Genomic DNA, 27,433 nt, shown 5'->3' on the forward strand with positions numbered 1-27,433 from the left:
GGGTAACATCTAACTTGATCATATTACCACTATCCCCAATCACAAAATCCTTGATTCATACACACTTATGACTGCCCATATAGTTCTAATCATTCATATTTCTACTGAACTCTGGCTCTTATAGTTTGATAGTAAATAAATCTAATAAGAGGAATAGGTGATCCTGGTTGAGATTGACAGCCAACTACTTAAAGTTTAAATGAAAGACAGCACAGTATATTGGGTCATGATAGAATGAAGATATAAGAGCTTGGTGAAGGGAGCCGAGAGGGCCCCGATCTCTGTCTCCTCTCCATGTGCCAGATTACAAATGCTACATACCACATTCAATTGCCCTATACCTGCCATGCAAAATACTTGTTAGGGTCTTCTCTTCTAGGTATGCAAAATCCAGAAGTCCTTCTGGCGGAGCATGGAATGTGCAATCAACGAGTGAGAGATCCGACAGAGAGGAAAAGCAGCAGAGCAGTACGTGCTGCAGACTAGCACCCAGAGAGATTTCCAAACTACACACCTGGAAACTTAATTGCGGACTACCATTGCAAAACTCTGGCAGAGTTTTATGTAAAGACATGGCAAAGGAATTTGAAGATGGATTATGGTTTTTAACAGGCCGCTGGTGGACCAATTTTTCAAAGGGGGTGGGGGAGTCTTCAAAGGGATTTTAAAGCCTTGCACCTGTATGAAACAACCCAGGGAAAGGGGATTATCCTGGGAAACCAGATGCGTGCGAGAAATCACAAGTGTGGAGGAGGTTATAAAGGGAACCAGGGAGACAGGGAAGCGTTGCTTGTTCGGGTGAGGTCCTTGGAGGAGGAGGAGGAGGAGGAGGAGGAGGAACAAGAGACCATGCAGAGGAAGGAGAGGAAGGATGGTGCAGTTGAGCGTGAAGATGAGTTACTGAGAGCAAGTGCAAGATGAGACAGTGGTTGGTGTGAGAGCGTGTGTGCATGCATGGTAAGTAAGGTGAGTGAATGAGACCAAGTGGTAAGGTAGGAAAGTGAGTGAGGCTGAGAGAGCAGGAGGGGAGGAGTGCACAGTGGAGTGTAGCGGAGAGAAGTGACACAAGTGAATAGATGAGAAGAATGGAGACTAGTAGAGGGGAGAGTAGCAGCGTGTAGCCCCTTCCTGTGCAGCTAGGGAGGCGAGCCTGCTATGCAACATTCCCTCAAGGGATGGTGGTAAACAGGACCTCACAGTGAGAGACTATCCTCTTGGGAATAAAGACTCCTTTTTATTATCCTCACATACTCAATCCAGTTCTAGCAAATGACAGACATCAAAACTCCCCTTGTATGTACTACTGTAATGTAATTACTGTACAAAGCGATCAGTGTAATACTGGGAAAAGTAAGATCACTGCAGTACTGAAGAATGCCCATCTACCAAATACTGTGACGAGGAAACCACACATAGTAAAGAACAAAAATCCAGCACAAAGAAAGGACTATGTTGACAGGTTGGGGATGCTCCATCATAGCGTGATAAAAATGGGAAGAGTCAGAGAACCAGAGAGAGACACCCAGGAGTTTCAAACCGGCTGGCTGAGGAGAGCCAGTGACTTGGGAAGCATGCTGGTTTGTACGGCGGCAAACCAGGCGAGTCAAGCAGCCAACAGCAGGAGTATGCAGAGACTTCAAGTCCCAGGAGGGACTTTTGTCTAGGGCTGACCGAGAGCCCCAACTCCGATGTGCCGAGGGAAAAACATGCCGGCAGAAGATACCGGGAGGTCTGCCAAACAGACACTTCCCAGGAGGGAACCTGATGCAAGAGGTGGTGGCCAAGAGGAAAAGGAACAGAGTAACCCTTATGAAGCCAATACCACATTGGCATGCCAAAGAAAGTGTCTGGAGAAAACAGAAGAAAGCGGATAAGCCATCCTGAAACATAGCGAGTGCGTAACAAGAAAACGCTGAACTGGTGACGCAGCCCCAGTACATGCAAAGGCATAATACTAAAGAGGTACAGCGATAACTACAGAGGATATAAAGCTGAACATAAAGAGTGCAGTAATTATACTCGTCCCGGTGTGTGGCAAACTTACAAGAAGAGTGAGAATACTGTTTATAAGAAGAATAAGAGTCCTATGAGGACTCCACCTAACTGGGTCAGTGAGAAGAGGAATACAGAAAGGAGTCCTGAACAGTGTATTTGCCCTAGAGAAGGAAGAATTATTGTAAATTACCAGTGGTCTATAAAGACGGTTGAACTGTAAAGAAAATGCAGAGAGATCTCTGTGAAACTAAAGGAACTCTTATTCAAGGGCCTGGAGGTGACCCTTGAAGGAACTGGAAGAATAACTACAAAAATGGCAAGGGCTATCTAAAGATCCCCTATTGAGGAGAACTGTGAAAACTGTGCTGATCAAGCAATCCAGGAGAAATGAGTCAATCTCCTGGATCTGGTCTGTTTACTATTAGTGGTAGGGTCATGGCAGGTTAGCTTTTGGGACAGAGGACAGACTCTGGATTTCAGACATCAATATTGATTACAAGCACCCTAGTTTAGCTGTGTTAGGCTGGGAAACCCTTAGAATAAGGAAGGGGAGTTTTCTTTATTATTTTATAATAAGCCTTGTTGAAACATGGCACCCACTGGTCTGTCTCCTCCTTCTGACCTACCACAGTAGCCAGAACCTAGAAAGTAGGGGTCACAAAGTCCTGGTGACCATTTTGGGATTTAGGAAAGCCTGGGATAGGGATGGCCCTTAGTGAGCCCCTTCTAAAAAACTGTGATAAAAATCCTTGAACAGTCTTCAGGAATTGTTGTGTCCTTGAGGAGAAATGTGACAGAGGCTAAGGGAATACGTGGTGAGGAGAATGAATCGATGTAATAGACATGCTAAACTTGAGTAGCAGTAAAAAGTAAAAAAAAAAGTTGAATAGTTTGAATGACAAATTGGCAAATATACAAGATAACTTATGGGGAAGCATTGTGTTACGGGCAAGAAGTACCTTACAATGTGTGTAGAATACGAGAATTCACGCTGCATAGCTATTTTGGGATCGGAAGAGAATCTTAGTCATGAATAATTGTCTATGAATTATAGAATGTATGTCTTTAAAAGAATAAAGAGAGTTATTATTCTGGCATTGCAAATAAGACATGAACAGAACCCCAGGGATTCATGTATTTCTAGAACCTGTGAGTGTGGAGGAGCTAAGCCCTTTCCATCCCCAGAGGAATTTTGCCTTGCACCAATATCTCAACAGTACCATGTATGTGGCACCAAGTCCCTGTGATAGAAGGTGGGCCCTTTCTGCAAGACAGGACTGGCAGAGGGAGAGGCCGCAGATACACTCCTACCAGTGCAGCAATGTAGAGTCATGGATTGGAAGTAACAGTGATATGCCTACTTGCATAATTGGATTGAACCATGGGAGCCAAGTTCCAGCCGCACCTAATGTACGTGCAGGAACAGTGAAGGGCCTAGATTTCCACCCGACCTGAAAGAGGATGCCAGGCACTTTATCATATCCATGGACAATGAACCCACAGCAGCTTGTTGAGCTCCATCCCACACAGAAACCCAACTTGGCGCAGATAACCCCAGACACATAATTAAAATTATATAATCCTGCAGGGAGCACCGTGGCCGGGTCCAGAGCCCCCTGGAAAAGTTTCTGCGTGCACGCAGCAAGGAAGAGGACCTGCCGGGGACACATACTACGAAGGCCGGGGACCCTTGCCGGAAGAGCGGAGGGGGAGACCAGGAGGGATGTGGAGACGGAGGAGCAGCCGCTCCTGACCCCACTCTGAAATGCTGCTAATCCAAGACCGCCAACACCCGCTGCCAGCCGCATATCAAGATCCGACACAACTGGCACAGCAGATTTGACCGCTACTGGGTGCTCCGGATGAAAGCGCCTCGAACAAATGGGAGGGTATTTTTCTCTCCACAGCAATGGGCTTAATAAAGCGGGACATAGCACAGAAATGGGGTGCACCGGAATGCCCAACAGTCGACCAATGGGTCAACGAAAAGGACATCTGTGCGACAAAAGAACATAGCATATACACGGCACAGGGGTGCCCTGCAAAAGCTACGAAGATCTGGGGAAAGTGGGAAGAACGTGAAATCTGAGAACTATTGGTGGGCGATGGCGGGAGCACTGAGGCCCTATCTTGAACATTACAGGCGACATACCACTGGAGGTGATGCATGGCGTGACAAACATGAACGGATTAAGGAATCAACCCGGGGTGGAAGGGGGGGGGGGAAACTGTTGATATGTTGTATGAATGCGCGTGCAAAATGGTCAAACGTGACGATTCAGGATGGAGATCCCCGGCGGGGACGTGAAGACGGAACTTGAGACCGAAGGGTGGGGTGGGAGGAGCGTCAATTGATATTACTGAATGCCACATGTTGCAAGATATTAAGCTTTGTATTGCCCTAACATGCCTGTTTAAAATAAACATGTTTAAACATTTTTTTAAAAAAGGGTAAAACGTGGAGGAAAAATAGCCGCATGGCCGGTTCCTTCCTCCATGTTCCTGTGTCAAAACAGCCAAAGCACATCAATCTCTCTCATGCACAAACACAAACTCCTTACTATAATTTGATGTGCCCAATACTGGTGCGGAACATAGCACAGTTTTGAGCAATACAAAAGCGTTTTGACAATCCGTATCCCAAGGTAGAGGTAATGGTACGTCTTTCCTTGTCAATGTCAACAAAGGTTTGATCAAAAGTGAAAAATCTGGAATCCATTGCATGTAATAGGAAGCCATTCCAATAAAAGCCCTTACCTCTTTCTGTGTATTTGGTATTGCCATATCAGAGATGCTTTGTACCCTTTCAGGTGCAAGGCGCCTTCCCTCCTTCGACAGGAGATAGCCGAAATAGGCGACCTCCTGTTGACAATACTGACATTTCTTCGAAGAGGCTTTATGACCATTATCAGCTAGATGCTTTAGTAACAAAATAGTACCCTCCCTGCAAGCGCTTTCTGAATCTGCAGCGATAAGTCAATGTATTGCACAAGTGCGCATGAAGAAGGTAATTCCAGCATATCTAGCTGTTCCTTGAGTGCCCTACTGTAAATGCTAGGACTCTCAGTGTATCCTTGCGGTATTCAAGTGAAAGTAAATGAGCATCCCCCAAGGAAGAAAGCAAACAAATACCTGCCATTGCAGGAATCAGTCAGAATTGTGGTGATGTCAGAAACAATGGAAAACTGTGGTGCGACTACCTTGTTAATCACTCGAAGATCAATAACAAAACGGTAGGGTAATGCATTGTCACCTTTCTAATAAACATGCAAAACAGGGCTATTGCATCTGCTACCAGAGATTTCTTCTATCACACCTTGATGTATTAAATCCGAGACAATACTTTTAAGTGCTTGCTCACCATCAACTGAAACTTTATACTGTGGAATGTGAGGCAATATAACACTGGATTTTAAAACTATGAGCACTGGTTCAACATTTAGAATTCCTATATCATTGTCATTTAGTGCCAATAAATGTGTAGGAACATGGTGCAACTCACTGGGTAAAGGCAAAGCCATGCATTGTGAGGTGGAATTCAGCTGGGGAGAAATGGCCAAGTATACTCCATCTGGAGGGCAGTAAATCACTGCATGCAATTTTTTCAATAAATTTAATCCCAGAAGATTTTCACCGCAGTTGTTTGTCAATAGAAATGGACACGAGTCAGTGAAAGGCTCTAAAGAAATCGGCACCAGTTTAGAGACCGGGCTTAATACTGGGGTACCAGAGACCCTACTGATACATTTTGTTGCCTTGACAAGGGAATATCTGGAACCTTTGAGTGGTCAATAGAGCATTTCCGAGCTCCTGTATCCACCCGAAAAGTGTGCGCTCTATCCCCAAATTTTCATTTCTATGTAGGGTCCTTTCTGGTCTACGGGGAGAGGAGCAGGTTCCAGACCCTGCTTCGGGCTGTCGTAGCGAAAAACAAAATGTCATCAGATGTAAAATGTGTGTGTGTGTGTGTAGCACTGCCAAAAACATTTGCGCTTATAGTGTTTTGTTGCCCTTCTTGGCTCCCCGCATTGTTATCTATTGCTGGTTTTGGGAAAACTGAATTCCATTTGGTCCTTGCATGCCATTGTTACGTGCTCTCGACCTTCTATAGGGTTTCCATTTGCTTTTTGCTGGAGGACCGAACACTGACCTCCAGTGGCCTTCCTGCTTACAATATGCACATTGGTTTACATTCACAGTCCCCGTTTGCGGGGTAAACTGTCCTCTCTGTTGAGCATTTCCTCCGCATGGCCCTCTTGCAATTTGCTGCAAAAACACACTCGTTTTTAAGTCAACCTTTTTCTTTTCAATCTTTTCCTTCTCATTGTTCATTCTATTCTCATAATACTGGGCCATATGTAGAATTTCAGATTGCGCTTAGTCTGCCATGCACTTTCAGAGGCCGCAATTTGAGACTTAATCTCGGGTAATAACCTGCGTACAAATTTATCAACATACATTCTCTTTCCTGGTTCCGTGCTCAAATCCAGACCACTGAAATCCGAAAACACTTGCTCAAACCTGTTAAAATACTCTATGGCTCCCTCTGTCTTCCCTGGCATGCATGCGGTTAAATTACACCAAATTATTCTTTTCTCAGGCACCAAAGTCTTAAGTTTAGTCACAATGTGATTTGGTAATATCAATATATTCTGTGGAGGTTTCTCGCCAGCTTTTCTTGACATATCAGCTAGTTCTAGTACAGCCCAGCTATCGGCCATAACAGGGTCATCGTCTACAGACCTAACCTGCTTCCATAAATCTGATGGCAAGATGACAGGAAATAGCAAGTCTATGGGCCTCATTACGAGTATAGAGGTAATGAAAAAAGGAAGGCGGAATGGTATTACCGGCATCGTTAATGGGTCAGGGCCATTACGAGCCGACAACCCGGCAATACTGCTACCGCCCATACTGTGCCCCTTCTTACCAGAATGCGCGCATGCATGCGCCCCTTCGCGGCGTAAACACCGGCATGCCGCTAACAGGGGGGACATCAGAAGTTACGCGGGCATGCACTTACCAGCATCCCGAAGGCGGTAATTAGGGCCTGCACGATGGTGGCAATACAGGCATCGCGGACCACCCACAAATAGCAACCTGCAGTGAAGCCAACTGCCACAGGTGCACACAATCTCCACAGGTGGAGTCAATGGAGCATGTCGCAGTACAAAAGGAGCACACCCACACGCCACACCCCTTCCCACTCCAAAATGATCCCACTAGCTGTTGCAATCCTGGGGCTGCAAGGCATGCCTCTACTGCTACAACAGCAACAACATCATCAACAGGCAGCACAGAGGAGACGCAGGTGGAGGAGGAGGAGGGTGAGACAGGCCCAGCAAGTCCCACCACTGCAGCCAGTGGTACCACGTAGGCAGCCACCAATCCCTCGCATCAGAACCAGTCCATTCAATCTTAACCCCTGAGCAGATCCACACCTTGTATCGGTTGGACCGGGACACCATCACCCACATAGTGGACTTGATACACGACGACATAGTCAGCCTCATAGAAATCCGCACTGCCATCCCCCCTCTACTGAAGGTAGTGACTGTGCTCCACTTCCTGGCCACAGGCACCTACCACCACATAGTGGGCCAGCGGCATGGTATAACACAACCTCTCTTTTCACACATGCTGACCCAAGTGCTGGATGCCCTCCTGAAGCACGCTATCACCCACACATCCCTACCACAGACTGCCCAGGAGCTTGCCGATACCAAAGTAGGCTTCCACGCACTGGCAGGCATGCCCAACTGCGTCGGTGCCCTCGACTACACCCATGTCAAATTGGTTGTCCCTCATGCCATAGAGGCAGTGTACCGCAATCGCAAGCAATACCACTCCATCAATATGCAGATGGTATGCGACTCTAGCAAGATCATCGCACATTGTTGTGCCCGATATCCTGGATCCACACATAATGCCATGGTTTTGCGGAACTCCACGCTACATGGAGCTACATGGAGCGACATGCTGGACGACGTGCCTGGCTGCTTGGGAAGTTGCCTGACTGGCCTATGGCAGTGCAGTGGGGTTGTTAGGTGGGGGGGATGCATACTCCAACCTGGGTGGGACTGGGGGGGATGCATACTCCACCTGGGTGGGATTGGGGGGGTGCATACTCCACCTCAGTGGGATTGGGGGGGTGCATACTCCACCTGTAAGGATTGGGCGGTGAGTGGACAATGCCCTCAGAGCTAAGCACTGTGTCCTGAACATCTCCACCGGAACATGACACATCAATGCCATACATAAGATCAATGCCGCATATCAATGACAACATGTCAGACGCACAAACAGGCCACCATGGGTATGTCAAGCAATGAATGACTAATCATGATTACAACTGTGCCAATGCTGCTAGTGTGATTAGGTACAGAATAGCATACACTGCAATAATGGGTGGCACTTGTAACGCTCACCTGACTCCCATGGGGGCGCTGGCCTGGTTCGCGCTGCTGTGACCTCGTCTAAGGTGATGCGCAGGGTTCGGAAGACGGACTGGACCGGGCCCCAGATCTGGCTTGTCTGACTCGCAGAAGTATCCTTCTTAGGGTCTGGAAGGACGAGCTCTCCATCCTGCTTCTGATGCGGGGGCGCGTTGGTATCCAGTTACGTCACTGGATTTTCAGATGGGTGAGAACCAAACTTGCTTGGCTTCCGGTAAGTTTTTCTATAAGTGGTTCCCCTTGTGTCCATGCATTAATGTTCTAATGCTAGTGTCTTTTTCCCCATAGGGGCCGGGGTACGGAATGCCGGGGAACAGGCACCGACCCGAGGTGAGCGGTGAAATCCTTGTGGAAATCAGGTAAGTCTTTAATGAGTGTTTTGGTAATGTCTTTTCATTCACTCATTAACGCTGATGTCTTTTTCCCCTTAGGGGCCGGGGTCCGAAAATGCCTGGATGCGGCGCGGACCCGAAATGAAAAGGGAATGACCCAACAGGTAAGTCTTGACATGGAGTTTTAGCTTCCCTTTTCCCTTCTTTCTCTCACCTCTGTTCTTGTCTTTTTCTCCCTAGGCGCGGGGGCGTGACTGCGAATCCGGATGGTCGCTGCTGAACATGGAGGCGCCCTGTAAAGGTGAGTAGAATGCGGCGCTGCAGCAATCGATGCAATGTGCTTTTAAAAATAAATGTCTTCCTTTTCAGGATTGTCGGCGAAATGTCTCTGGGATGCAGATTTAGCAGGTGAGGCCTTTTCCTTCTTCTGTTCTCTTGTTCCCTTCCTTTGCAGGTGATTCAGGATGCTGGCAGATGTGGCAGAAGTCAAGATGCAGGAGCAGACACGGTGAGCGTCCAGCTGCTAGATGCAGAACAACGCGAAGCACGTGTGGCTGATCGGGTGTGGTTTAAATAGCCTTGGAAGAAGTTCCTAGAATGTGTCCTTCCTCCAATCAGGTATGTATCCTTCCCCGACCACGCCCGGGTGGTAAATGAGCCCCACAGGTAAAGTAGTTCCTTTCAGGTCTCAAGGAGGCCGGGGTTCTGCAGCATGGTCTGCATCAGGTAAGTGCACCCAAACACTTTCATAATGAGCCTGGCGCCTATGGTGCCAGGACTGACGTTTTCTATGAGCCTGGCGCCATAGGCGCCAGGACGCTGTCCAAAGGGCCCCTATAAGGGGTTGCTGGGACCTTCCCCGGGGACTTGATGTCCGCTTTCGGGGACGCAGGGCCTGAGCCGGCTCCCCCATTGTTCGGCATCCACAGTACATCCGCATCAGCATGCAAGTGAACATCCTGCATCATTTGTACAATGCAATCCACACTAGTAGACCATAGTGCAGTACACAAAGCATCAAATCAACCTGTGTGCATACATCCAAGGACATGTGCTTGTCGACACCAAATAGCTGCAGCCATGGCCGTTGATCCTAAAGGTGTCAGCTCAGATTGACTCACACATACCTCTTTGTGCTCCCATGCAGGTGATGCAGGCTATCCCTTGAAGCCGTGGCTACTTACCCCTGTGTGGAATCCGCATAACAGGCACGAAGAGGAGTACAATCGGGTTCATACCCATACACGTGATGTGAATGAGCAGACCTTTGGCCTGTTGAAGGCACGGCTCCTCTGCCTAAGCAGGTCTGGCAGAGCACTCTTATGGCCCTGAGAAGGTGGCAAAGATCACCATGGTCTGTGTCATGCTGCACAACATGTGCATCCGGAGGAACGTACCACTGCCACCTGAAATTGACATGCATGCACCGGGTGAAGATGAGGAGGAAGATGATGGAGGAGAAGCAGCACCCCTGGCAGTACGTGATGCACAATGTGGCTGTGCTGTATGCCAATCACTGATTGACGAATACTTCTGAAGCACAGGGACGTTGATGGTTATGTGTCAGTACTACACTGAGCACTGGGACCGTGTGGACATGGACACGGTGTGTGGGTGAGTTGGGCACTGTGCGCTGTCATGAATAGAATGAACACACACGAAATGAGCAATGTCCAGGCATGAAATGATTTTGTACACAACGGGTGTATTAGGAAAAATGACAACATTGTGCTTCCTCCCTCCACCACGCACACGCCCTCCTCCCTACCCCCAACAACCCAACCTCCCCTCCCCCAATAACCCAAAACCCCCCCAACAATCCACCCCCCCCAACAACCCAAACTCCCCCAATAACCCAAACTCCACTTATTCAACCACTTATTCCCCTCAACACCACCAACACCACCACCACCTGCCCCCTCACCCATTGTCATCCCACACACAATGTGGTTAGAGCGGCTATTTCTGGACTTGTTTTGTGTTTGGGGGCAGCATTTCTGTGTTCCTTGCACTGCGCCTCGTCATCCGCACAGGGCTTGAGGGAGCGGAGCTTGCAGGTGTGGACGATGGGGTGGAGGCGGATGGGTTTTGCACCACCGGTGCAGGTTGTTGGTGCTGCATGTGTTCGAGCATCCTATTTTGGACCTGTGCGACGGCCCCTAAACTGTATCATTATTGCACTGGAATTGATGGCCACAATGGTTCTGGCATTCGCCTCCCGGATCTTACGGCGTGTTTCCTCGCCCTCTGCCACATACTGGCTCACCAGCTCGATCATCGAGTCCCGACAGGCCTCTACCCTTAACAGTCTCCATGTCAGTGTGGTCTGTGGAGGGTGCTGCAGCTGGGTAGGCCATTGTATGGCTGGCCCCTGGGGTGTTCGACAGTTGCGGACTCCGCAGTTGCACCATTGATTCCTGCATGGAGCTGGACGGAGTGCCATGTGTGGAATGGTGGGGAGTGTACGGGGGGCTTCGTGTGGGAGGACATTCCACATGGATGTTGCCATAAATGTCCTCAAATTCCTCCACTTGCACATCCTCATCACGGAGGGGGAGTGTGGCTGCTACTTCACCCACAGAACTGGTGGCAGCGGACTGGGTGCCATCTGGCTCACATTCGGCAATTGTTGACAACTGATTTTTAGCAGTCTCGTCCGCTGCTGTTGTCTCCCCCTGAGCCAGCCTGGCCTGTATAGGTGCCCTGGGTTGCACTCTTGCCCGCGGTGCCGTCACGGAGGTGGAAGGCCCAGTGCCCTGTGGTCTGCCCCTGGATGTTGATGCCCTTGGTGCAAGGTCCTGCCCTTCACCTTCTGCATCAGCGCCTGTGGGGGGACAAGAGATGCAGGGCATCAGTGAGGGTGTTGCATGCAAGATGAGTTGGTGCGGTACAGTATTTGATTACTCATGCATTGCATTCTTATAGGTGTGTTACACAGGGTACTTTCAGTGGGGGGGCATCTTGGCATGAGCCGTGGCCTCTCCATTTGGTACTGATGTATAGCAGGTGGCATACCATTGTATTGCAATTTGTATGATGTGTGACATGCGATTTGTCCCTGTGTGTTGGGTTTCTGTTGGTAATGGGATTGGCACACAGCATGCATTTCATTGTGCCAGGGTTTGGGCCTCCATCTGGGCATGGATCTGTATATGTTCATATGATGGGACATGCATTGGCTTGGCTCACTTTCACATCTGTTGTACTACATTATGGTTTGGCCTAATTGGGGTTTACGTGGTCACTCACCTCCATCTCCTGATGTCACCGCACCCATCTCCATTTCGCCAAAGCCCTCTATGAACTACATTCGTATGGTGGTGCTGCAGGTTTCTTCCCACCACATCAATTTCACAGGTGAGTGGGCACCCCCACCTGTGGCCATGGACTCCCAGCGATTGGATGCAGGATATTATGGACCCGGAGACGTAGGTCATCCCAGCGGTTTTTACAGTCCTGGACTGTGCGTGGGGTGGTGCCAACCGCTGACACCTTGCGCGCAACATCCTCCCATATTTCTTTTTTTCTAATTTATGCTTCCCTTTTGAGGTTGTTTGCAAAAACCTCATCTGCATGGGCTGCAAGGGTAAAAATGGGACATGCACAAATTGAGAGATATAGTGTGCAGGGGTAATTGTTTCAGCTGCACCGTCAACGCCTGTTTCCTCTTTCTGGGGTACAAGAGTAGGTGGTACGTCTCTCATGGGTAGTTGCACAGTGGGAGTCTTAGATCGTTTATTAAGGAGCAAAGCTAGGTCAAGGGACAATGAGGCTAGCGTAGTGTCATTAGAAAACGTGCGTTTATATATCATCATAATATCTCCGGGGCAGCATAATTTGTTTTTAAGACACTTGTCTTGCAAATATTCAACGATAACCGGTAATACCTTTCTTTGCATGGAGGAAGAATATTGTCTAAAATTGTCATGAATGTCGATAGGGGAGATCGAGGCATCTGTAATCCATCCAAGCTTGTCTCATGCAGATGCGCATTTCTTCACTAACAATTTCTGTTGCGGTTAAAAATCTTTTCTGAACGTAGTATGTCTATTGTACATCTCTATCTAATTTTAATTGGTGCAGCTGATCTCGTTCCTGTGTAAAGGTAAATCATTTTGACATGTGTTCCTTTATTTTCAATGGTGTGTCTCTAGCGCATGACAAGAAATTCAAATCCTGCAACTCCTGTGGTACGGTGGAATCAGTAAGATTGCCCCAAATCTGAGCTGTATTGTCCCATTTGTTCTAGTGATACTTTTTGTTCAGCGATACCTCCATGATCTGTCAAAGAGCCGGAAGAGGCTGTTTCGTTGCTGTCCTGTATATATAGTTCTGCCCATTTCTGTAAAGCTTTTCTCCGTGCTAGAGGTACTGCACTGCGAGTCACAGTTCTTTGATCGCTGGCGCTACAAGCGGTGTGTCAGAAGCGGCAGAGGTAACTTATGGCAAAAGTAAATCCAGTGTGGTAGGGGGTGGTGGCCAACCATCAGAGTGTGTATCGGGTGCTGGTAATGGTGGCTGTGCGGGTGTGGCAGGTGGAGGAACATACAGAGGAGTTGCAGTAGGAGGTGTTCGCCTTTCATTCAGTAGTTTGTTTATTAATTCATCAGATGCATGCAATTCTTTTGACTGGTATATTTTGTGTATTTCTAATTGGCACCCCCCATCCATTCCCCTCATAGCCTCCTCTTGTTTGTTGGTCGTGCACGAATGCCTTTTTTTAGCCTGGGTAATGTGTCAACGTGCAAATTTCTCCCTACTTTTGAGGCATTGGGTGGCTTCTTTTCACCAATCCCTAACTGTGTCAAAGGCAGCAGGCCTCGCTTTCTTCAATAGTACAGAATGTAAATTCTGTATTCGAGCCATTTCAAAACTTCCCAATATAGGCCACTGAAGATCAGGCTCATGTCTGGTTTAGCAATGCCAAATACTGTAAAAGACTACAGATCCCAAGCCAAACTTTATATACATCTTGTAGGCAGGTGACCCTTCCGGCGGTGGCGGCTGACTGTGTTCCAAGTCATTCTGCAGTCTTCTTTTGCAACAAAGCATTGCCCAACAAGTCAACAACTTACTGAAGCCAGGCATCCTCCAAAAACAATGAGTATTACCTTTCAAATATTTTGCCCAAAATATTTTAGTAAAAATCATTCCAATTTTAAACAAACTCACCTGATCAAAACAAAATCACTCCCCCATCAATTCAAAACAAACCCCTTTGTGGCTGTTAGTCTCCCAAAAAACAAAACACATTCGCTGCATATGGTCCGGGAATCTCACCGTGAGGGCCTCTGGCCGAAACAGCGAACTGAGATCACAAGTAGCAGACTGCGAGGAACAGTGTCTCCGAAGCACAGGGGCCCCCAATACTCACCTTCAAGAAAATGAAGAACACACAAGTCACGAAACAAATATATAACAAGAGTTTATTCTTGCTTAAGCAGACCCAAGTTCAGCCATGTCTGCCCGCAGTCAGAGAAATTGAGCACTACACATGGGGGACAGGCAGCCTTAAATACACTTCAAATCGGCTTTGGCTGCTGAAATAATACATAGTTTATTACCCACGTAACGTGGGCATTCTCCATGGTGACACATGGTACCTCGCTCTGCGTCATCTCTGTACAATTTACAGAGCGAGGAAGTTCATCATGTTCTCATCAGGAAACATTCCTTGTGCTTCATTATCAATGTTGGTTTTAGACTAAAAGGGCACTTTGCATTTCAGCTTGGTAGTTCAATTAACATTTCCTCTCTAGAATGTGGATGGTACATTATGGTACATCATGTTTTCTAAACATGAGTCGTGCGATTAGCTTTGGAAAGCAGAAGACGGGGAGGAACATAAACTATCGATTATCTTCGTCTTTGTCTGCTTGTTCGAGCTGATAAATTCCATTAGCTAAGAATTCCTCGCAGAAACCGGTTTGCTTGTCAATAATAACAGAAATGTGTGCAAAATTAAATCTTTAGTAATTGCTAAAATGCTGTGGGAACAAAGGGATAATTTTAATCTGTTGGCATACGACTTATATGCATTTGAAAATTGCCAGGAATACACCAGGTTTGTTGAATTCCAACCAGAGAGGACTGAAATGAAGGATTCCAATAGAACCCAAGCTGAGGTGAATTCAGCCCTAAACACAGATATACTTTCTCAATTAGTCTCAGTTGTAAATGCTTTGAAAGGGCTTGTATGTTTGGAACCAAGCACCAGTAACAAGTACTATTGACAACGCAACCAAGCAAACATAACTTACATCTTTTGTCCTTTCAAGTTGGAATTGTTGGGCTTTTACCAACCTAACAAAGTGTCATGCGGAAAAACCCATAGTTCAAAATTCTTGTATTATCCTAATCCAAGAAACCATGGCCTTGAAACAATTGAATTTTGATGGGTTAGCGTATTTAGTCACCCAGCCAGAAGAGGTACACAGGGCCGACCATCAGGCGGGTTAATGACGATGGTTCATAACAGTGTAAAGATTGACTCAACTTTCATAGCTTCAACTAATGAATTGCTTATTTCAGAAGTACTCATTCATCAATATCAGATAATCATAAATATGTATTGGAATCCAGCAAATTGTACTATAGTAAAGATACTAAATGACTTGGATGAAATGCTACAGAAAGCATTTCTTCACAATGCAAAGTATAAGATGATAATTGGTGGGTATAAAAATAGCTGCGCCACCACGAGTGACGTACATAATTACAACGTGATTACTGTGCGTAATAACGAGGACCTTGGCATACTGAGGTTGGAATTTTACAGTTCAGTATCATCAGACATCCAAGGACACTAGGGACTTGTCTATCTCTTGGCTATTCTTGCTGAAAAAAGACTATTATTCTAAGATGTACTTGTTTTTTTTAAAAAAAAGAAAAAACAATTTGGATAAAAAACTTTATTTGAATGAAAAAGGTCAAACATTCTTTTGAATTTAGCATGACACTCATGCAATTTTCTTTCTATATATGTTCTTTATAGATGCTTGTGAAAGTTATGTTGAAAATGTAAGCCCCTGATGGAGAATATGAAACTCGAAACGCGTTGGGTCAACACAGAAAAAAATCAATAAAAAGGAGAAGACCCTTGTATTCTCAAAAAGCAAAATGATCTATTGAATTTCTTTATGAACTACTGTCAAACCTAAATTTTGAATCATTAGAGATTTCCAAAAACTTTGTTTAACTCAACTAGGCTTTATGCCGTCTAGAAAGTGTGCAGGGGACGCAGTTTTCCATAATTTGGATTTCTTTTTGTTCTCTATTGTATTCCGGCCCAGATACCAAGGCCGAGTCCTTCTCCCCTGCACCTTGAACCCTAATAAAACACACCCTATGAATTAGAATATTTACATAGAATTTCTATTTGAATACTGGTGTGCAAGTGTACTTCTGTGTTTTTTTACGAGGTTAGTGAACATACAGGATTACTCCTCCTTGGTAGAACATAACCCCTCGGTGGTAAGATTCCACTTACATGTTTCAGCAAAACAGCAGCTGACAAGTTCAACCTCTACTTACGTTGATAGATTTAACAGTAAAGTTGCTGCATTAAAACTACACAGAACAGGGAATTCAGAAGAGTAAAAAAAGCCTATAACGTGGGTGATGCCTCCCAGAGGTACAAAAAGCAAATTCAAAATAATTTTAATTTGATCTTAAAAGGGATGAAGATGGCCAAAACACTTGAGAACCAGAAAATGATTAGGCTATTATGTAAACGGGAAACAAAGGATGTATGGAACATACTTAGAAATCCGACCAGTAAGCCACGATCGGAGTTTAGTTGTAATACTATCAGACCTGTATGGACAACATACATTAAACAAAAATATATGTTTACTAACCACTTTCCTTTTATTGATATTTTAAATCTTATCAATAAAATTCTGAGTAAATGTCCATGGGACCTAGAAGATGTGATGTGGGCTATTAGTAAGCTTAAATATTCAAAGCCAGCTGGTCCAGATGGGCTGCCTCTATGTTTACTAAAAGATGATCCCTGTTTTTGGGCCAAAATGTTAAAAACCAATATTTGACCTGATCTTTGTAACCAAAGTAATTCCACCATCTTAGTGTACTGTAACAATCGTACCAATTTATAAAAAAAGGTCTTGATGATCCAGAAAACTATCGACCCATATCGTTGATCGATGTACCTGCAAAGGCGTTTGCCTCCCTTCTTCTGAGGGAACTTGAAAATGGGTAGAGGAGAAACAACTGCTATCCCAATTCCAAGTTGAATCAGAAAAGCGATGGGCACCACACTAAATGCTACCATTCTCGCCCACCTCCTTGAAACATCTCATCACACAGATTCAGGAGCAATATATATGGCATCATTGGACTTATCCGCAGCATTTGACAGGGTCATCCGTTCACTGCTGTGGAGTAAAATGATACAATAAGGGATACCTCCATCTTTAGTGGGATTGGTATCCCTGTTGCACAATCATACTTCGTATCAGATACGGATCAACAAATCTGGGTCTGTGACCGATTACATTGAGACCGAAATTGGAGTAAAGCAGGGATGCCAACTTGCGGCCATACTTTTCAATCTGTATATTGCGGACATGGATAAAATCTGGGAAAAACTGATCATCTTCTCAGTTAAATTAGGAGAAGCAATAATAAACTGGTTGGCATTTGCAGATGATATCAGTTTGTTTGATCTGACACCTTATGGGCTTCAAAATAAGCTGAGCCTGTTCGCTGCATATGCCACCAAGCACAATCTTGCAACCAATCCCTCGAAATGTGCCATTATAGTTTTTGCAAATAAAAAGAAAGAGTAAATTCAATTGGAATTTGGAGGGGGCATCTATACAACAGGTTTTGCAAATAAGATACTCGGGATATAATCTAACTGATGTAAATTCTCTTGCAATGTGGAATAGAACACTGAACATAAAAATAACTTGCCTCATTTCTCAAATGAAAATAATATACATCAGACATGCAAAAGTTTCACTAGTACCGGTCTTAGACTTCTACATTCTGAAAATAGAATGTATCATCTTGTATGTTTTAGATCTTTGTTTATTAGATCTATCAACAATCTTAAACAAAATACAAGGAAAATCTGGAAAGAGGTGCTAGGACTACCAAAAGCACTGCCCAATACTTTTATTCTACACGAACTGGGGTTAAATTCTTTATCAGCTAAATTTGCGTGGAGAATGGTGAACTATGGGAAAATGATAAGTCCTCCAGCAAACTCTTTTTGAGGATTTTGCTAAAATTGTTGGAACAGAATATCCTGCCTCGTTAAAGAGTTATCTTAACAAAATGAACATGCATCTTAAATGGATCGCAAATGGACCCAAAGATTTGTATTAACGTGCAAATACAGTAAAAATGAGATGGATGCAGTATGACTGGCTAAAAAACGATTGAAAGGGACGCATCTTATAAATCTTACACAGATATCACAGATTTCTGCCATAAACAATACCCTAGGATACAGTACTTGTTGATCTGGCCGTGTAGCAAAGCAAGAAAAGTATACTTAAGATTCAAGCTTGATTTCTTTCATACTAATGAAAGGACCAAGCATTGGAAGAAAAGTATCAATGCAAGTCGAATTGAAGGTTGAAGATTCTGTGCAATAGAGTCTAAACAAGAAACACTAAAACACCTGGTGATATATTGTGAATTCTTTGAATGTCTCCGTATGATGCACTGTGCCTTGTGTTTTAATGAAGAACTTAATTTGTCTAGAGAACTGTTATGGGCACAGTGTATGTGGGGAACAAGGCAGGCCCTGATTCTAGCCCTAACTTGCTTCTTGAATACTCTGCAGGTCCATCTCGATGATATGGAATCGAAACAATGATGCAAATACAGTATGAGGTCTATAATATGGAAGCGAATGAAATAAATAAAGTGATTATATTTTGTTCCATTGACATAGAAAAAAGAACTGCTGGTGTAATCCTTTTTTGTTGCGATATACTTATGAAGTGACATAAGGTTACTTTCAATGTAAATAGATCATTTGTTTTATGTGTTAATGATTTTTTAGAACAGAGCATTTTATACTGTATTTTATATGAACTATGATGCAATATTTTTAAAGGTATTTTTGCCAAATATAAATAAATAATAATTAAAAATCTGAGAAATCTCAAACTACAAAATGAATTGGTCCAAGTCAGAAGCCTTGACATGCTCAGATTTATGCAATGGTTATTTGCTGAAAAACCTAGGTTTCAAATGGTGCACAGAGAAAATGAAATACTTGGGTATATGGATTACAAAATACCTGGATGGTATGATGCAAGTAGATTGGAGGCTGTCACTTGATAAACTGCCCACAGATGTCCAACGGTGGGACTCCCTAAATTTGTCAATGGGAGGAAGGGTAAATGCAATCAAGATAACACCGGCACCTAAAATAATGTATGTCATGAGCAGGATTTCACTTCCAATTCAGAAGTCTTTGCTAAAAGAGCTTGACTCTATAATCCAATCATTCCTTTGGGAATACAAAAAGACAAGATTGAAGCTCTGAAAATTGCAACTGCAGAATGAAAAAGGAGGTTTGAGTATCCCTAATTTTGAAAGATACCATCAGGCTTTCACGGCAAAACACTTCCTACCATTAATTGGAGAACTACTAGATAAATGGGCTGTCGCAAAGACTGGTTTGACTAACCCGTTACAACCATCAGCTCTCCTGTCCACAACAAGTCAAGGTTGGCCCACAAGGTCTCCATTGACTGAATTCTTGAGATTCACTTGGCATGGGATAGCCTCCTCCCTCAACATGTCGCCAAGACGGATGGGCTCTTCATCAATTTGGTTTAATCCTGCAATAAAAATAAAAAAAATCAACAATAAAACTATATTCTGGCCTGACTGGTTTATGGCAGGGATCAGATGATAGATAACCTATTTGAAAAAGGTACATCGCAATCATATAAAAGATTAAAATCAATATTTGACATTAGAGGCTGTTGCTATGGAGACTACAGGAAACTCAGATCTGCTGTGAACCTGGAAGAACTTGACTCCTCCAATCTGTTGAACTTGATGAAATCCATAGGAGGTCAAAATCATATCCATCTTCAAAAAGAAATGGCAAGTTATTGCAATCCTGGTCATTGTGTCTGGAGGAGGAGATGGCACCTCAGTGATGGAAAGCACTATGCAAAAATATCCCAAGACTGTCTATGAACATTGGTGAATGAACAAGACAGGTTACAATTTGAAACAGTTTTCTGAACTCCAGATCGTTCATATAGTCAATGGCTGAATTCAACTGATGCATGCTGGGGCTGTAGTCACTCGAGAGGTGCTCTTGAACATATGCTTTGTAAATGTACAGCGGAAGATCTTTTTGGTCTGGGATCACGGAAGTGAACAGGATGCTGAACAACGAAAGAATTTAGTTTTGAAACAATGATTCAGAGAGAAGATACAGATCTGGAAGATCTGTCATATCATCAAGCATCCTGGATTTTAAAGGGATCGCTGACAGCAAAAAAGTTAATCGTATGCAGCTGGAAATCGACAGACACCAACAAAAGAATTGTGGATGTCAGAAATGTACTTAATCTGCAATATTGAAAGAGTTATGTTGAACTTGCAAAAAAAAAAGGAAAGTTGTTTAATAAACTCTGGAGCGGTTCCCTAAATATGGGTTACAAAACGATTACAAGATGAATTAGATGATAACTCCAACTTAAGATAACATCTGTGTTCTGACCTCTGCGCAAGTACCGCTCCAATTTTTACAGAATCAAATTTATTACAAACTCATTGATATAGTAAATCTATTTTTTTATTTTTTAAATTGTCTTTATTAATTTTTGGAAAAACAACGATTAAATAACATAACTTCAACAGCCCCCCCTCAACTCCCCCCTCTCTCCCTGGGGACACGTGTGCTTTAGTACAGGGAATACATTATGCATTAAAGATATCTGAGATCTTGATGTTGTGCGGACACCACTGTTCCATAAAGTCTGATTGTAGATACTCCAGGACACCGCCCCATTCCTTTGCAAACCTGTCTCTCGTTCCCTGGATTGTGTTTGTTATTTTTTCCATCGCCATCTGGGCCCAGACTCTTTGGAGCCATGCGAAAATCAGCGGGGTGTCTTTTTTATTTTCCAACTATGGGCAATTGTTGTCCATGCCGCTATGAGGAGGCCCATAAGACTTCTCCATTGTGATTTATTATATCTTCTAGCCATGTCGCCTCTTATTCCGCACAACCATACTCCCTCTCCTAATTGCCCCACATCTGGAAATATTTTGCCCATTTCTCCCTTAACTTCATCCCAGAAAGGCCTAATTCCTTTGCAAGTCCACCAGATGTGTTTCCAGGTTCCCACCTCTCCGCATTCCCTCCAGCATAAGCTTGATATTTTCGGGAACATAGTGTGGAGTCTCTCTGGGGTGTAATGCCACTGTGTTACTATTCCTTCCTCCTCCCAGTTATCGTATGCCCCCTGCTCCATCCCCGGTGGGAACTGCAGGTTTCTACAAATGGGGGTGAACGGGCCTAGCGTGGTGGTCATTATGCCCTTTCGAGTTTGCGTGTCCCACGCCTCCTTCGTTGTTTTCATTATTTCGCTTATCCCTATGTTGGGATGTCTGTGCTGTTTCTGTTTCCATAGTAGTTCCACTAATGGGGTTCTTGACACTGCTCTGTCCTGTGCTGCCCAAATCGGTTGTGGGTCATCGCCTAGCCACTCCCGTAGGACCTTTAACTGTACCGCTTGGTAGTATTTCTGGAAGTGAGGGAGCGCCAAGCCCCCCTACCTGGTTGATGTGGACAAGACCGCTCTAGCCATTCTTGGCGTTTTCTCCTTCCACACAAAGGCTGAGATTACCCGGGACAGTGTTTTAAAGAATACTCTGGGTACCCCTATCGGGAGGGCCTGGAAATAATAGAGAAGTTTTGGTAAGATGGTCATCTTTACCGCTTGGATCCTGCCCCACCACGAAATCTGCAAAGGGTTCCATTTCTCCATATCCCTACGGATGCTCGTGAGGAGCAGCGGGTAGTTTTTACCATAGAGCTGTTCCACCCTGTGTGTAAGTGTAATTCCCAGATATTTGATGCCATCCTCTGCTATCTTGAGATTTAGTGCCTTGGCTTCTTTGACAATCTCCCCCGTCTCCCGCCAAAATTAGAATTTCCGATTTATTTCTATTAATTTTTAAGCCTGAGATGGTCCCAAATGCTTCTAGCTCCCCCACCGCTGTTGCCAATGTGCGGCCCGGTTCTTCTAGTGCAAGCAGCATATCGTCTGCATATGCGGTTACCTTGTGTTGTATGCCTGCCATGTTTATCCCCTTAATATGTGTGGCTTCTCTTAATTTCAGAAGTAGGGGTTCTAAAAAGATAGCGTATAGCAACGGGGACAGCGGGCATCCCTGCTTAGTTCCACGGGCTATGTGTACCGTTCCGTAACCTCCCCATTAACGGCCACTCTGCAAGTTGGGGCGATATAGTTCGCTCTTATTCTTGCAATGAAGTTCTCCCCAAAGCCCATGGATTGGAGTGTCTTAAAGAGCATGGACCACTCCACCCGATCAAAGGCTTTTTCCGCATCTACTGCGAGTAGGATAGTCGGGGTCTGCTTTATGCCAATTTTTTCGACCAGATGAATTATCCTTCTCAGATTGTCGTGAGTTTGTATTCCTGGGATAAAGCCCGACTGGTCTAGATGTATTAGTTTGGGGAGTAGAGGGGAGAGCCTGGTGGCTAGAATTTTCGTGTAGATTTTTGCATCGATGTTTATTAGGGAGATAGGTCTATATGAGGCCGGATATATAGGGTCCTTCCCTGGTTTGTGAAATACTAGGACCTTCGCCTCGTTCACTGTGGGGGTCACTGTGCCACTATCTTTAAATGAGTTTAGGAGCTTGGTCAGAACTGGGATCAAGAGATTCGCATATTTTTTATAAAAGGGGGCCGTGAAGCCATCCGGGCCTGGGGCTTTATTCATTGGGAGGTTATTTATTGCTTTTTTGACTTCCTCTTCTTTAATAGGTTCCTCCAGGGTCTGCCTGTCTGCTTCTGAAATTTGTGGGAAGGTGAGGGATTTCATATATGTGTCCTGTGCGTCTGCCTATGGGTGATCAGTGGAATAGAGGTCCTGATAGTACTGTCTAAACACTTCCCCTATGTCTTGTGTGCGCGTGTGAAGCTCCCCTGTCTTGGCTGTGAGGCATTTGATCGTGGTGTCTTTCTGTTTTGCGCTGAGTTGTCTCGCTAGCAATCTATCAAAGCTATCTGCTTTGTTTGCTTTTATGTAGTACATTTGTTTTAGGTAGAGTAGGCTCCTTTCCGCACCTTTTGTGCGTAGCATCTCAAGTTGACCTTGGGTATGTCTAAGCACCTTCTTCAGGTCTCTAGAGGGGTGTGCCACTATTTCCCCTTGTAGTTCTGTTATTGATCTTTCCAGTTCCTTTTCCCACATTGCCCTCTGCTTCTCCTTTGTGATTTTCAGTGCCATTATCTTCCCGCGGATCACCGCTTTAAACGCCTCCCATACCGTATTCATAGAGACCTCCCCCGTGTCATTCTGAGTGAAATATTCTTCAATCATTTCCCTTATGGACTCCCCCGAAACCGGATCCCGGATGATGTCCTCCGGTAATCTCCTTTTCCACAGCCCTTGAGGCTTCCCCGGGAGTTTTACCTCAAGCCACAGGGGTGCATGGTCTGAAAGTGCGATTGACCCTTTTCCAGCCCCTGGATCTTGCCCATAAGCCCAACTGAAACCCAAAAATAGTCAATTCTAGACATGGTGTTATGTACATGTGAGAAGAATGTAAACCCTCTTTGCTCCCCCTTCAATTCCCTCCACACATCATTCAGGGCAAGTTGGTCCATCCGTTTGAGGCGTTTCGACGGTGCCCCGTGACCGTGTGCACAACCCGTGCTCCTGTCCAGTTGTGGGTCCCATGCCATATTCAGGTCGCCCCCCAGAATCACCTCCCCCCTTGCGAAGGATTCAAGTTTTCCCAGGGTGTCTCTCAAGAAGCCATCTTGACCCACATTGGGCGCGTATACTGACGCAAGAGTAAGCCGCTAAGACAGACCTTCCCTCCTTATCTGCCATGGTGTCCTCCAGTTTAGCGTCCCTTTCATCCCTCCCTGCTATCAGAACCCCCGATCTTTTTTCATTCGTGTTGGCCTGGGCCCAGATTTTATATCCCCTTATACGGATTTTCTGTTTGTCCTTTGTTCTTATGTGGGTTTCCTGCAGGAGGAGGAGGTCCGCCCCTTCCCTTTTGATGATTTTCTCCAACTTTAACCTTTTCGTGGGGTGGTTCATCCCCCTTATGTTATAAGATACTATGCAGATTTTCCCCATTCAATAAGGCATATGTTCATTGTGCTTGACTTCCCAATCCTTGCCACTGTGCTGATTTTGTGTCCCCCTTCTCCTTGTCCCTTTCCCCTGAACTCCCCCCCCCCCCCAACAGATAACCATAAACCAAACAATATGCCCCCGAGCAGGGCAAGGGTCCCTAGTGTAGCGAGGGCGTTGCGCCCAGTGCTCCCTGCCCTTCAACCTCTGGGGGAAAGTTTTGGTGGGGGATCCTAAACCCCACATTACCGATTGTTCTTACTGGATTCCAAGCATGGTGGCCCGTCCCAGGCCGCCGGCTCTGCCTCTTATGTAGCGGTCCTTATTCTCACCTTCCCCCTCTCTGTTGTCTTCCGTGGGTGCTTCAAGGCTGTCCCCGTCATTCCTCTTCTCCGTCTCCGATCACAGCATTTACCTAAGGCCTTCTCTTCCCGTGATTGGCCTTTTTTGTTTGATCGTTTCCCATCCTTTAGGTCTTCTCCTTTGCTCCCTGCTGGGCCTTGCTTGTTCCGCTTCCTCCCCCTCGTTCTGGAGCCCCATTATGTTGAAGCCCTCTTCCCAGGAGGTTACTCTTCGCTGTTTGCCCTCCCATGTGAAGATCAGCCCAAATGGGAAGGTCCACTTGCACCGGATTTTCTTTGCCACCAGAGCCTTGACGAGTGGGGCCATCGCTCTTCATTTTTGTAGTGTAATCAGGGCCAGGTCCTGGTAAAGTAGAATTTCTTGTCCATTCATCCTGATGTGATCCATTTCCCTGGCCTTCCTCAGTATCTGCTCTTTTTGCGGGTATGAGGATAGTGCCACCAAGACGTATCGTGGTCTTTCCCCCGGTGCTCCGGATCTTTTTGGTCCCACCCTGTGGACCCTATCCACTCCGATTATATATGTGTCCGGGACATCCAGAATGTCTCTAAAAAACTCCGTCACCGCATTCTTTAGATCTTTGTCCAGCACTGATTCTGCCATATTTTTGATGCGGATGTTGGATCGCCTGGAGCGATTCTCCAAGTCTTCGCATTGTAGCTCCAGGTTATGGGTAAGTCTCACCAGGTGTTCTTGGGTTTCGCTCCCCTGCTGCGTTTCCTCTTCCAGTCCCTGGACCGTTCTCTCCAATATGTCTGTTCTCTCCTCCAATTTCGCCACATCCACCCTGAGGTCCTGAACTGCCTGTTTCATGTCGTTTTTCATCGTAGTGAATTGTTCCTGAACTGTCGACATGAATTTTTATTGCAGATCCTGGAACCATGCTTGCAAGTCATCCTTTGAGGGTGAGTGGTGTGGGTTCGTCTGTGACATGGCTTCGCCTTGTTGACTGTCCTGCGGCTTCCCTTTAGCGTGTGGCATTGAGTCCGTAGACCATAATTGTAAAATGTTAGCTTCTAGTCTTGCGGACTGTGGGGTCTGTTGGGAGGCAATGTTCTTGTTTTTTGCCCTTGACATGTTCCGTTAGCTTGCCTGGGCAGGCTTGGGCTCCTGGATTATCCTTGCGATCTTTAATATGTTCCCTCTGAGGCCCTCACTATGCTGTGCTACTGGTGGTTCTCAATCTCTCCCGCCGGTGGAATCAGCGACTGGTGGGGCCTGCCTGGAAAGGCTCTACCCCCATGTGTGCTACTCCCTTCGTTCCCGTCACGACAGCAAGGGCCTCTATGCAGGTTTCACAGATTTGGTTGGGTCTCTCTCCTCCCTGTTATGTCCCCCCAGACTCTGGGCCTTATCCGCTTTATTGGCGCCTTTCTTACTACCGCCCGGTTCGTACCTCCGGCCCCTCCACGGGGGCACCAAGTCTGCTACTCCACACTCTTTAGGCGCCTTAGCCCCTGTGCCGCCTCGCGTATTGTTGGGGGGCCCGGGCTCCGAGTGTCCAGTGCCGGGTGTCTTCTAAGGGGGCAGGGGGATAGTGTTCCCCTATGCTCTCTGCAGGTTATCGGCACGATGTCCCCTGCTTTACGCGGCTGATGGTCTCCGGCTGGCTCCCTGGAGTTCGCGGGCCTCAGTCCCTCCGGCGCTGCATTCGCCTCCTGGGAGATTCCCCGCCTGCGTTCCCTTCTCCGACCTCTTCTGTGCCGAGTGTGCTCTTCCCCTGCTGGATGTGGATGCCTCCGCATATGCCGGTTGCGTGCCAGGTACCTGGTGGCTCCCCCGGGGCTGGGGGAGGGGGCCGGTGCGCCCGCTCCGCGGTCCTCAGCAGCCGCCTCTTTTGTTTCTGTCCCCGGTGGGGGAGAGCCCCGGCGGCCCGCCCGGGGATGGATGCCCGTCCCTGCCGCAGCGCCTTCTCCTTCTCCTCGCTTGCGTGTGCGGCGAGGCCACGGCTCGTCGCCAACGTTGATGCCGGCTCTGCTGGCGCGGTTTCCCGATGGGGGATGGGCGAACGCCATCGCCGTCGGTTCCCTGGCTTCCCCTGCTCCGTTTCTGCCCAGATTTCATGTCGGAGGCTTCAGGGGGTGTTGGGGGGGTGATCCGCTCGGTGGATTTCCACGTTCCGCTGCTTAGAGGTGTTTATTTTGGCGGCCCCGGGAGAGCACGGTTTAGACGCGGCTCAACGCCCCGGCGGCCATCTTGGAATCTCAGTAAATCTATTTTAATTGTTAACAATTGGACATCGCCAACACGTGTTTTGACCCAAAAACATAAGGGTCTTCCTCAGGGCTTGATCCACCACATAATTATATACACACGACTGACGAGCCAAAGATGCGTCACATCGTAGGAGAGTGAGGAAACAAATGTACAGTACACCCAGAAGAAGACAAAAGAAAAGAGAAATACATGTCAACTGTTGTTCACAAGTATTTAAGGTCCTAACATTCCTTATATATATTTGAACCATTTTAGGTCTACATTTATTGAGGTATACTTAATAGTTATCTTCACCAAATGCTGTGTCAATGTCCCCCACCAACACTCTGTATTTTAATATAGAATTAAACTGTAATCTGCAATGGTGTTCCCAGTGTGTGCCCCCAACACTCTGTTGGACAAGTTCATAGTTTCAATATACACAATCTACTATACAGTTCCCATTAAGTAGTCACTCAAAAGTACACAGGAATTCCTGTTTGACTGTTTCGCTCAACATGTTTCCAGTTCCCTCTATCGTAGTTTGTTTCAATTGTTCTCCTAGTTCATCTAGTATCAGACTTACATTCCATCAATAATTGGAAATAATTATAATAATGCATAATTCATTTGATACATTGGAATACTAAAAAGTAATTTCATTTTCCTTGTAAAGAAAATTCGTACCAAGTGCGTCCAATTTCAAAACACTGTTGTGTGTGACCAGTAATCTTCACACGAT

General features: G+C 45.9%; 1 protein-coding gene across 7 annotated transcripts in view; it reads right to left on the reverse strand.

Annotated features, from left to right (window-relative positions):
• Positions 1-27,433, reverse strand: part of DIPK1A (divergent protein kinase domain 1A) — an 844,817-nt gene that overhangs the window by 583,086 nt on the left and 234,298 nt on the right. For 4 of the 7 annotated variants that reach the window (XM_069641810.1, XM_069641812.1, XM_069641807.1 and 1 more), the window contains exon 2: positions 19,455-19,608. The exons of 2 other annotated variants lie outside the window; for them this stretch is intronic. The gene's annotated coding sequence lies outside the window, so the exon portion shown is untranslated. Of the gene's footprint in view, positions 1-14,062; positions 14,157-19,454; positions 19,609-27,433 lie in introns of all 7 variants that reach the window. One more of the 7 variants, XM_069641809.1, reaches the window with a different exon arrangement.

Source organism: Ambystoma mexicanum, chromosome 1q (genome assembly GCF_040938575.1).
Source record: "Ambystoma mexicanum isolate Mex_15411 chromosome 1q, UKY_AmexF1_1, whole genome shotgun sequence".
NCBI lineage: Eukaryota > Metazoa > Chordata > Amphibia > Caudata > Ambystomatidae > Ambystoma > Ambystoma mexicanum.